The following is a 13293-nucleotide window of genomic DNA, read 5'->3' on the forward strand; positions in this document are numbered from 1 at the left end:
TTGACAAATAAAATTGTATAAGTTTAAGGTATACAACGTGATGATTTGACATATGTATTTACAGATGTGTGTGTGTGTGTATGTACATGTGTATGTATAGTGAAATGAGTGTCACAATCAAGTTAGTTACCTCAGGGCCATCTATTCCATATTTTCTACATGGTCTTGTTATCAAGAGTTTCTCTTTATTCTCATTTATCATTCTGGCACTATATTAACATTTTTTTCTTTTTGAGGTGGAGACTCACACTGTTGCCTGGGCTGGAGTGCAGTGGCACGATCTCGCCTCACTGCAACCTCTGCCTACCAGACTCAAGCAATTCTTCTGCCTCAGCCTCCTGAGTAGCTGAGATTACAGGTGCCAGCCACCACGTCCAGCTAATTTTCTGTATTTTTAGTAGATACGGGGTTTCACTATGTTGGCCAGGCTGGTCTCGAATGCCTGACCTTGTGATCCACCCACCTCGGCCTCCCAAAGGGCTGGGATTACAGGCGTGAGCCACCATGCCCAGCCACCATGTTAAATCTTGTGAGGCCCTACGATAGCTCAGAACTGAAAGATTTTATGTTAGAAAAGGAACTGCCAACTAAATGGCAGGAAGAACTAGTGGTTTTAAAAACGTAATTTCCTTGCTACCAGCCAGAGTCCCAATTCTCACCACAGACCATGGAGTCACTGCTGCTGATTCATGTGTGGCCATCAGAGCAGCAGAACTCGGCCTTGTCTGTGCCATGGGAGCACAGCCTGGAAGAAATACATGGCCTGAAAATGGTAATGGTAGCACCAAAGTCTCCAGGATGTGCCTGAGCCCTGCCCTGGTGAGGTACCTGAAAAGAGTGATCTCTGAATATATTAACGACACCATGAGCACTGTACGGAGCAAGACTCTCAGACTGCAGCGGGGATCCACTCTGCTCCTGGGTGCAGGACACGAAAGAGGATCCTGGTGCCTGGAAATCTATGCAAATCACTTCCACAGGTAGATTCCCATTTATTTTTCAGCCAAACTGGAAGAATCTAATAACTAGATATCTCTTTTGTACGCCCTTGTTCAATGAGAAAATGACCCTATAGTAGTTAACACCTTGACACTCAGGACTCAAGAAGGCAACACCCATGCAAAACTCTGGGGTCAAGTTCCCTCTTCAGCTGAACCACCCCACGTTGTATGCACAGGGCATAGAAGACTCAGAATGGCAATTATTTCCTTAAAGTGTTATATCAAGTGATGTATAAAAAGGAATCGCACATGAGACAAATGCTGGTCGTCTCTCAAGACCTGCAAAACTAGGTAAGAAGGCAAGCACGTGGAAAGGCAGTGAGGGGCTCCGGGCCTCTTCCCCACAAAACCCTCAAGCTTATCGCAGAGAGGCAGCTACTCTGCTACCAAAGAGCCCATGTGAACAAAAAGGAGACTCTCAGGAGAGGGCCGCTGAGAGGATGGGCAGCTAGGATGATGAACAGGCAGAATTACAATTCTAACACAGAGTAGTCTTATTCATGGGCTCTGGGGTTGTTCTAACACTCACAGAAATGCTGCAAGAAAAATATGACCTACTTCACTTCTGCCAGTGAAGGAGGCAGGTCAAGGCTCTTCTCATTTCGTTTTCACTCTCTCAGACAATAACAATGATAACAAAATGCTTGATGCTTCCAAGAATGAACATCTCCCCCTGCTTACTCTTGATCTAACTTACCTTTGTCTTTGGAAGAAAACAATTCAAACATAAAATGTTAGAGAGGTCCTTGCTGAAGGGGACTGAGCAGAGAAGACAGTGAATATTACATCTAGGAATAATTTTATGAAATACTCCTAAGGCAGTAGAGCTTTGCTCTTGATCAGTAAGCACCACTCTTAGAATGGGGGCGGCTGGGTAAATGGCGAAGTGAATGCGGAAGCAGAGTGGAAAGAGGAATAGGAAAACACCGGCTTCCCAGCTTTCTCAGACAGTGAGGCCAGACATCTCCCCCAGGCACCCACTTCATGCTCACGAGCATCTCTAGCACAGGAAAATGTCTCACACAATTTTTTTGAGTAATTACTTCCTAAACTTGATGCCAGGCAAATCTCATTCTTTCTCTGGGGAGGATATACTTTGACATTCCTGCTATAAATTAAATGGTTTGGATGAGTTTGGAAGATCATTTAGAGACAATCGACATTACATAGTTTTGTACACACACACACACACACACACACACACACACACACTGTAAAAAGGAAATACTGAAAGTGAACAAGAATCCCGAGGCCGAATCCCAGGGAGGAACTTCCGTGAGGAAGGACGGCAGTCAGAGGGCGCAACACAAACTCAGGTAGTGCTCTGCATCTCTACTTTGAAGTCCAGGCCCACCAAGAAATTAAAACATAAATATAGAAAATCATGTAGCAGTGAGGGGAACCTGAAGTTTTACATGCCCATTTTTTTTTTTTTCTACAGCCTCCCTTCCTTTAACTTTAGTTGATAAATGGAGGGATTCAGTCTTCTGAATACACATGGGAACTTGTGTACCTACCCATAACCCAACCCCAAACTGAAAAAAACCAAAACCATTTCAAATAGACTTCACGAAAGGCACTCTCAAAGAGCAAGAGCTTGACTGAGTGTGAGCAGAGAGCCCTGGACTCAAGAGGCAAGTCTGTGCTGTTCACTGTCGTGTCACTATCACAGGTGTCCACTCATTATTTGCTGAATGACTGACTCAATTATCATTGACACAGGGCAAGTTCCACCATTTCCAGCTCACGGACCAGGAAGCAGCACTGCAGGGTTTTGAGTGTGGCCCATGTCTAACCTGGTGCCATCTGGTGACCCTGGGAGACTGGGTGAACCGGCTAGAGCAGCCTTTCCAGGCTCACTCATATGGGCAGACGCCCTCTTCCAGGGGGCACAGCAGGGCTGAGAAAGAGGGTAACTTTGCTCTTTAGATAATCCCCGTCTCTCTCTTTCCTCCTCTCATTTAGCACCTTTGTGTTTCTTTCTTAAGAAGTGTTTTTTTTTTTTTTTTCCATCAATGATTAACTGGCTAAAGAAAATGTGGCACATATACACCATAGAATATTACGCAGCCAGAAAAAAGAATGAGATCATGTCCTTTGCAGGGACATGAATGAAACTGGAAGCTATTGTTCTCAGCAAATTAACACAAGAACAGAAAACCAAACACTGCATGTTCTCACTTAGAAGTGGGAGGTGAACAATGAGAACACATGGACATAGTGAGGGGAACAACCCATACCAGGGCCTGTTAGAAGTTGGGGTGCAAGAGGCAGCAGAGGATTAGGACAAATAGGTAATGCATGCGGGGCTTAAAACCTAGATGATAGATTGATAGATGCAGCAAATCATCATGGCACATGTGTACCTATGTAACAAACCTGCACATTCTGCGCATGTATCCCAGAACTTAAAGTAAAAAAAAAAAAAAAAAAAAAAAAAGTGGGCTTTCTCTCTAGTTTTCCATTATGTTCAGGCAAGTTCCTTGCCATCAAATTCCAGAGCTGTAAAGAAAGACCACGAAGATTCACCTTTGGATTAAAAACGAAATAAAGTCATATCGCACAACACACAAATCACATGAAAGTTAACTAAGAGCAAACATCTAGTATTCTAAAGAAGAAAAACCAAAAGAAACAAGAGGCAAAAAACACCTCTCTGGTTTTGTCAAGAAACTTGTCTGAATATTTGAATACATTTTACTACACTTTAGGTTCTGCGGTACATATGTAGAATATGCAGGATTGTTGCATAGGTACATACATGGCAATGTGGTTTGCTGCTTTCATCCCCCTGTCACCTATATCTGGCATTTCTCCCATGTTATCCCTCCCCAACCTCCCTACCCGCTGCTGTCCCTCCCCTATTCCCCCTCAACAGACCCCAGGGTGTGATGTTCCCCTCCCTCTGTCCATGTGTTTTCATTGTTCAACACCCTCCTGTGAGTGAGAACATGTGGTGTTTGATTTTCTGTTCTTGTGTCAGTTTGCTAAGAATGATGGTTTCCAGATTCATCCATGTCCCTACAAAGGACATGAATTCATCATTTTTTATGGCTGCATAGTATTCCATGGTGTATATGTGCCACATTTTCTTTGTCCAGTCTATCATCGATGGGCATTTGGGTTGGTTCCAGGTCTTTGCTATTGTAAACAGTGCTGCAATGAATGTCCATGTGCATGTGCCTTTATAACAGAACGATTTATAATCCTTAGGGTATATACCCAGTAATGGGATTGCTGGGTCAAATGGAATTTCTATTTCTGGGTCCTTGAGGAATTGCCACACTGTCTTCCACAATGGTTGAATTAATTTACACTACCACCAACAGTGTAAAAGTGTTCCTATTTCTCCTCATCCTCTCCAGCATCTGTTGTCTCCAGATTTTTTAATGACCACCATTCTAACAGGTGTGAGATGGTATCTCAATGTGGTTTTGATTTGCATTTCTCTAATGACCAATGATGATGAGCATTTTTTCATATGTTTGTTGGCCTCATATATGTCTTCTTTTCAAAAGTGGGCAAAGTACATGGATATTTGAATATTAATAGCCACATTTATCCCATATTTGCAAGGCAAAAAAAGAAATTATAGCAACTAAACAGAGAGAAAAGAATGAATTATGACCCCAAAGTGGCTACTGCTACTTCATGAAGCTATCAACAGTCAAATAACTGTGTAGTCTATTCTTCATTGTGCCTTAGCTGTAACTGAGAAGAAAACTCTCTTGGAAAAAAAAAATGAGAAATTAGGAGGAATACACTTTGATACACAGCTTGAAGATGCCCTTTCTGCTTCACTGTGATGGCAGTGCAAAGAAATGTGCCAGCAAATGGTTCAGGTGTCCTTCAGCACCAGACTTCACCACTTACTTGTATTTCACTTGTTACTTCTTCTATTCTTCCTGCCACTCACTTGGACATTCACCAACAAATATTTTTTAAGCATGTGCCTCAGTTCTGCCACAGGTGTAAGGAGGGAAACAGGAGTGAATGTGAGCAAAAGGCGACTTCAGCCACTGTAGGGACAGCGCTCAAGGAACGGTGAGTTTTTCAAAGGCCTATGAAAATATTCAAGACCTCAAAATAGTTGGCTCCAGAATGAAAAAGAAACTATAAAAAAGTAATAAACCTTTAACTATCTATGAAATGTACCATGTCAACTATTTGTAACTCAATTCCCATATATGATGATATATATTATACATGGGATCTGTGGTACAGACATAAGATTGCATATGTTTTAATACACTTGACACGGGGCAGGACTTTCAAAAGTAAAAGTCCACCAAGTCCCCACAAAAGTAAAAGTCCATCAAGTCCTCAAATGTCCCCACATGATGGGCAGGACATTGGTTCTCTCCAAGGCACACACCAATCACCAAGATCGCCTGTGACATACTGAAGAAAGTCACATCCCTGAGCCTCAATTTCCTAATGAAAGCAAGCAGAAACCATGGGCTTCAGGGCAGTTCTGAGAACCAAATTTTAAAAAGTACATTGGAAAGTATTTCATAAGCTCGCAGAGATGAAAAGTAAAAGTGTTAACTCCTTACGTCTTTATTCCTCCAGGTGGTGAATGCCTCTCGCTATGTTTGATGCTACATACCTGCTACCGTATAGCAAAAGAGAAACGAATCTCTACCACAGCCTAAAAATAAGGCTGTTTCAGTGCCCTCTGGCAGCCAACAGATGTTCACGATGGACAAATTCACGCACAAACCAGGATGCTTCATGTAGAGATAAAGCTTGGTTCATATCATGAGATTCCAGACAAAGGTTTAAAGGAGGGAAAAGCTTATTTTAGAAGAAAAGGAAACCATTTTTCAATTAGTCTCTGTTCTAAGCAGACATCACCTTCTATTTACCCTAAGAATGAGAAGCTGGAGACTGCTCTTCAATTCAGTCTTAACTTCTCTCTTTTCTTGACACTTTATAAAACACCTCAATTCTCCCAGCTAGCAACAATAGTAGGTAAAAGGGGAAAAGACATTCAATTCTGGAAAGAAAGGATCATGTAACACAGCACAGAAATATATCCAAAGAGGCCATGTGATTTTATTCTTTGTCGTTTTTCTCTTTTCCCTTTGCTTCTTCATGGACGCCCATTTGGGGAGGGGGTGGGGAGGGCTGGGGTGATGATGTGACCAGGTTAAAAGTAGACCAGGACATAAAATAAAAAATTAAGGAGGGAGAACAGTTATAAACTTCTGAAAATAGAAATTGACTGCTTCAAATGCGTTACTCGGCACCCTAGAGCCTCCTTCTGAGTCCAAGATTTCCTTTGTGCCTCAACACAGGATGTGTTAAGATGATACACAGTGTTTAAATGAAACAAGAAAACAAACCAAGAAAAATTTAGCATTATGGAGAATGAAAGTCTACTAAAAATACTCTAAAATGACTTCAAACATGAAGTCACATTTTAAAAATGACTTTTTAATGACTTAGGCAGAAGTGACTCAAAAACATATGGATTAAATTTCCTTCAAAATGCGTATGGTTTTAACAATTAGGGGAGACGAGCTTGGTTTGTAGAACTCAGCTCTGGAAAGGAAAGGAGTATGTCTGATGGTACTCACGTTAGCATCGTTTCTGGTGCTTTCTTTGGTGACGGAGTCAATTGGCTATAATGGCTATTACCTAAGAAACTTGGAACAGCTTACTTGGACACGGTTTAATCCCCTTTCCCTATTTAGGCAAAGTATTCAACATGTTTATAATAAATGACTCTCCTTCACCTCTAATATCACAAGCATCAAAAACAGTTCTACTTCTGTATTAAAAAAAAGAGAGTGGAGCTGTCTTAGCCCAGAGTAAATGGCTATTGCCTCTTTGTGACAGCTGGGCACAGACTATATACAGGGATGTTTTTCATTCTTTGAGTCCGTTAGGAACTAAGGTCAAGAGAATGTCGTTTTTTTGTTTTTGTTTTTGTTTTTGTTTTTCTTAAAAACACAAATTTTTGACGAAGCCTGCAACAATCCGGCTCTGTTTTACAGGCCAAGCCTTTGGTTTTCATCACACCAACCTCACTCTCACCAATGCTACTGTCACCACCACCACGACTATAAAACACCTCAGTGCCCTGACCTGGGAAGAGTACCTTTTAGTTGGTGGTGCTCATCTCACATCAGCCAGAGACAAAGCAACCCCTTGTTTATCCCTGCTTGGCTTTTGGCCTGTGCCCATGCCTTGTTCATGCCTTGGACACATGGATGAAGGGAAGGAAAAGGAGGGGAGGGGAAGGGGGGAGGTGAGGGGGAAGGAGATAGGTGAGGGTGAAGGGGGAGAAGAGGGGAGGGGGAGTGAGTGGAAAGGGAGAGGGAGGGGGAGGGGGAGGGAGAGAGGAGGGTAGAGAGAGCCTTAGCATTCACAGTGTTTACTGTTTCCAAAAGGCACCCTCAAACATCAACTCATTCCATCTTGGAGGACAGTTATGACAAGTGCTGAACCCAATTCTTAGATGAGGACACTGAGAGCTGAGGTTCAGGGAAAAGCCTATAGCAACAACCAGCCATTCTGCAAACACCGATTATACTTTCATGCTTTGGCTTGTTTTGTTTCCTTTGGTTAATTTTTTTTTTTTTTTTTTTTTTTTTGAGATGGATTCTTGCTCTGTCACCAGGCTGGAGCGCAGTGGTGCAATCTCGGCTCACTGCAGCCTCTGCCTCCTGGGTTCAATTGATTCTTCCGCCTCAGCCTCCCAAGTAGCTAGGACCACAGGCGCACACCACCACACCTGGCTAATTTTTTGTACTTTTAGTAGAGACAGGGTTTCACCATGTTGGCCAGGATGGTCTCAATCTCTTGACCTTGTGATCCGCCCGCCTTGGCCTCCCAATGGTTAATTTTTAATACTCACCCCCTTAGAATGCCAACTACCCCACTTAAAAATTTCCCATTTTCAAGAGTCAGAACAAATGCCACATTTTTCAAGAGAAAGTGCTCAAACATTCTATATCCAAGTGTGATGCTCTTTTTTACCTGTCAAGTGGGCTAGGATGCCATTTCTAGTTACTCAAATAAACACTAATCAGGGTGCTGCTGTGAAGGTATCTGGTAAATGTGATTCAAGTCCATAATCAGCTGACTTCAAGGGAGATTATTTTAGATAATCTGGATGAGCCTGATTCAATCAGTTAAAAGACCTTAAGAGCAGATGTGAAGAAATTCTGCATGTGGACTGCAGCTTCAGCCATGCCTGAGAATTCCAGCTCACCCTTCCTGATGGCCTGCTCTGCAGATTTTGCACTTGCCTGGTCAGCCTCCACAATTGCATAAGCACCTCCTTGCAATAGCTCTTAATACATATTTTCACTGGTTCTGTCTCCTGATTGAACCTTAACAGATAAACCAGGTAATACCCGCTTCTTTGTTCCCACAGTTTATGCAACTCTTACGCCATTTCCAGCTTACTGCTGGTACTTTAACTTCTTTGTAGGCAGGCTCATGTCTCACATCTTTGTAAACTACACAGCACTAAATATTTGCTGCAAGAATCACATTATGTTATGCAAGAGCAGGACAGAAGGTGTTTCACCCTCCTGTGAGATACATAAAACTCATACAAAATGCTCATGGAGAGAGAGCTACAGCTAGCAAGACAGTGTCATGGCCTTACGAGTAATTTTACTGGGGAAATATTACTGTCACCTACCAACAGGCTACCGAGTTTCTCTTCACTGTACAGGACAGTTCTGTGTATGCAGGGTATTTGATATTCCCGGGCCCCTGGCACTGAATGACTATTATATCCCCTTTACCCTGACTCCTATCATTTCAACAATTCAAAAGCCCTCTCACATACATATTTGCAAATGCCTCTTGGGGGTATGGATACACTATACCCATTTCTAGTTAAGAATTAACTTCTTTCCATTGCAACAATTAAAATCTATCAAGCCATAGAGAGAAAAATTACTACAATGACTTCTACAACAAGTTGTAGAATTATGAATCAGAAAAGTGGAATTCTACTAATAGGTTATCATGAATGCCAAAAACCTATCACATGCATAAAGTTACAGGTGGGATAAGAATTCTTAACTTCAGATATTTTATTCAGGTTAATTTATATAATCTCTTTATTAATTCAACAAGTACTTAACAGCCCTCCCATGAGGAAGACACAGTTTGTTACCAGATCATGGGAAAAAAGGTAGGAAGATTTTCATGAAGTATGGAGGGTACACTTGAGATACCCTGACTTGAAATCTTTGTTATGAGGGATCTCTGGAATTTACTCTTGGGAACTGGGGCCACCTCACAAAGAGGTGGTCTATCTTCTACAACAGTTCTCAGATATTTCCAGACCTGCATCACAGCATCATTAGGGAATCTGTTAGAAAAGTAAATTTTCAGACACCCTCCCAGAACCACTAAATGAGGAACTCTGAGAGTGGGGAAACAGCAATGGTTCTCAAATTTTAGTGTACAACAGAATCACCTGCAGAGCTTGTTAAAACACAATCCTGGGTCTCACTCCCAAAGCTTCTGGTGCAGCAGATCTCCCATGCTCCCAACCACCCCAACCCACCCCACTCCCATCTCTACCAAAAAAATAAGATAAAAAATAAAAAGGCTGTGGTGTTCTATGCCTGTCATCCTGGCTATTCAGAAGGCTGAGGTGGGAGGACTGCTTGAGCCCAGGAGTTTGAAGCCAGGGTCTAAACGTTTATATTTCTAACAAGATTCCAGGCATCATTTTAGAATCAATGCGTTAGATCTGCACAGATACACTGGACACCAGGCACACATAGCTATTTGAATTTATATAAATTAAAATTATGTATTGCTAAAAAACTCAATTCCTCAGTTGTACTGAGTTGTACTTATTTCTACCTCCTACTATCCATTTGTAAATACATTCTACATGCTCAGCACTTGTGGCTAGTGGCTACCATAATGGACAATGAAAACACAGAGCACGTCCGTTACTGCAGATACTTGTACTGAATAGTGTTGCTTTTGAGCTACCCAGGAGGCCCCTAGGAGAATCCCTTCTGTATCGTTAGTAGCGCAGGCAGAGAAAACTGATATCAAAGATGAGCCTCACAGTGAGAAGTGCAAGGACAGATGGTCCAAATTGCAGGCACTGCTTGTGATTATCCTGCTTCTCACCTGGGCAATTCTCCATGGCTCCAAGATGAGCAGCATCAAGGATCTATTTATTTAACACTAGTTAACTACCCTCCTAAATGATGCTGGAAAAGGCAGCACTTTATCGAGAAGATCATATGGTTTTTGTTTTATGTAGCGAATCACATTTATTGATTTGCTTATGTTGAAACGACCTTATTTCCCAGGAATGATGCAAAATGTGTCCAGAAGCTGACCTCTTAACACTTCCTCCACTGCTACTACCTGAGTGGAGCCACAGTCCTCTCTTGTCTGGATTACTGCAATGGACTCCTGACTGGCTTTCCACTTTTATCCTTGCTGCTTGCGTCAGTTTCCTAGGGTTGCTATAACAAATATCGCAAACTGAATTCCTTAAAACAACAGAACTTTATTCTCTCACAGTTTTGGAAGCCAGAATTCTGACACCAAGGTTGCTGGCAGGGTTGTTTCCTTCTGGAGGCTCTGCAGAGAACCCCCTCCATGCCTCCAGCCCAGCCTGGGTGGTGTCGGCCGTCCTTGGTGTTCCTTGGCTTGGGACTGCTCTCCCACCGGTCTTCACATGGCTCATTCATCTGTGTCTGCTTTCTCCATTTCGGCCTCTTATCAGGACACCTGTCCCCAGCCCAGGATGATCTCATCTTGGGATCTTTACCTTGATGACCTCTAAAGACTCTTATTTCAAATAAGGTCATACTTGGAGGTTCTGGGTGGTCATATCTTTTGGAGGTTACCATTCTACCTACTATGTGGCTCTACTCAATGCAGCAGCCACAGTGATCCTTCTAAGCTGAGTTAGATAATGTTACTCTGTGCAAAACCCTCTAAAGGCTCCATCTCATTCAGAAAAAAATCAGAGTCCTAGATGGCCAAAACGGCCCTGTGTGACCTGGCTCTTATTTCTACATCCTCACCTTTTACTACCCATTTGTAAAGCACAGTGGCTCTCACTAACAGATGGAGAAAGAAGTGAAAAGATTTGAGATGTATCTTGAGTTACCATGAAGAAGGCTTGGTTACTGAATACAACCAAAAGGCCAAACTTGGAATGAGTTGCAAAGGCATAAAAGAATTATAAATTCAGTTTGTACATGACGCATCTGAGATGTCTTTGAGTAGGTTTATATGTAATTTTAGAAGCTCAGAAAGAAAACTGGGCTGAAGAGAGAAATTTGGAAGTTGCCAGCATATAAACAGCAACTAAAGCCTTGGGAGAAGGAAAGAAGACCTAGAACTAAGTCATTAGGGAAGCCGATATTCAAAGGTAGAGTAGGGGTAGGTGGGTCTGCAAAGATGACCCAGGAAAGAGACCACACTATAGTGGGAAGGCCAGGAAAGTGTGACACTGGGAAAACAAAGAAGAAAAAAGGTATGGTTTCAAGGACGGAGTATTTAACTATGTTAAGCAAATTTGGGGAAGGAAAGTGACTCCAGGCCTTAGCAACATAGAGGGTGCAGGGGAACTTAGCTAGAACTGTTTCATAAGAATAATGGGAGCAGCAACATAACTGTAGTAGTAGAGGCAAGATTCAAAGATGAAGAGGCCAATATGAATGTAAATGGAAAGGGAAAGGGTGGTTACTGAAAGGCTGCTATGGCTTACTGCACACTCACCCTTTCTCTTCCTCTCTCTCTCAGGATAAGAGGAGAGAGACTAAGACTATGTTTCAGTGCTGATGGAAAAGATCCAGTAGAGACTGGGAGGCTGAAGACACAAGGGAAAAGGGTATAATCAATGACAAAATATTTTTCTGAGAAGTTGGGGTAGGTGGGTGAAGGATTAGCTTTTGATAAGAGAAAGAAGACCTCCCTGCCCAGGTGTCAGGAAGGAACGAGTTCAGTGGCGGGGGGTGGGGGGGGGCGGGGATGTGGGATGAGTATAGAATAGGTATGTTTGTAGTTTTCATGATGGGAGGTTGGGGGCATCACCTACAGGCGGATTCCATTGCTTGGGGAAGTCTGGGATAGTTGAAAGGTTGATGTACATGTATAACAGGCTCAGTCTGCTCTGTTGAGTCATGTTCTCTAATCAGGCTTAGCTGCCAGATCACGTTCCAAGAAGCCTAGTGGCCAGGCTCACTAAAGTCTGGAATTTTTCCAGGTAAGTGAAGGAAAGGCTGAGAAGCAAGAGCATGGAAGGCATTCATAAGGACCAGAAATCTAAGTAGTGGAGGGAGAAAAGCAAGACCACAAAGGAAGGAATCAATGAACTGGAAAGGGGGACAAAGAACACTGAGAGTTGATTACTCAGAACACTGGGGTCACCTGAGAGTAACCAAAACTTCAAATGTTAAATCTCCGAATTTGGAGAGCCTAGTGTATCTATTAATAAAAAGAAAAGTAAAGGGGTTTTAGGTAAGCTACTCCACTACCAAGCACAACTCTACTTTCTTTCTAAGAGGACCAGAGGGAGCCTAATGCTGAAAAAGTAGGAAAGAGGTACTGTAACTCAAGAATATCATTCCAAATCTGGATTCTGTACCATGATGCCTGGTAAGCAATTCCAAGAAAAGGTGCTTTACTTATTTAGCTACAGCCACTGTAAGTGTTCTACATAGAAGTTTTACTGGATTCTTTTTTATCTTAAGGTAATCTCTAGCATAGTGGTTCTCAAGCAGGGGTGATTTTGCTTCCCAGGAGACAACTGGCACCGTCTGGAGACACTTTTGGGGGTCAGAACTAGGGGAGAGTTGTACCTGCATCTAATGGGTAGAGGCCAGGGATGCTACTCAACACCCCACAAGACACAGGACAGTCTCACCCACCTCACAAGGAATCATCCAGCCCACAGTTCCAATAGTGCCAAGGTTGAGAAGCACTGCTCAAGAACAAAAGCACTCAAAAAAGTAGGCTATTTACATCTGAGAGAGGAGGGCTCAACTTCGGACCAAAGTAACCAACCATCTTCAAATTTTCTGTACCATAAACCTACCAGTGGCCTAAATAAGACTATCTTCATTTTCAGAAAAGGCATCAAAATAAGTAGAAAGGTACAAGCTTTACATATAAGAAGGCATATGGTATGTGCCTGATGCCTTCCTCCTCCCTTGTCTGCCTTGTCTCATTTTCTTGTTTCTTTCCAAAAAGATTATAATCTGTGTTCTTCACCAGTTCCTGCATACTGGAAAATTAAATTGCAACCACAAATTAATTTCAATAAAATCCTCTTACT

General features: G+C 42.4%; 1 protein-coding gene and 1 non-coding gene across 5 annotated transcripts in view; one reads left to right on the forward strand and one right to left on the reverse strand.

The window, feature by feature from the left end:
• Positions 1–13293, reverse strand: part of RHBDD1 (rhomboid domain containing 1) — a 162844-nt gene that overhangs the window by 25525 nt on the left and 124026 nt on the right. The window lies entirely within an intron of this gene.
• Positions 7086–7219, forward strand: LOC120364469 (small nucleolar RNA SNORA48). The gene has a single exon (XR_005579721.1). It is a non-coding gene; the product is annotated as a small nucleolar RNA SNORA48 (small nucleolar RNA).

Source organism: Saimiri boliviensis, chromosome 5 (genome assembly GCF_048565385.1).
Source record: "Saimiri boliviensis isolate mSaiBol1 chromosome 5, mSaiBol1.pri, whole genome shotgun sequence".
Lineage (NCBI taxonomy): Eukaryota > Metazoa > Chordata > Mammalia > Primates > Cebidae > Saimiri > Saimiri boliviensis.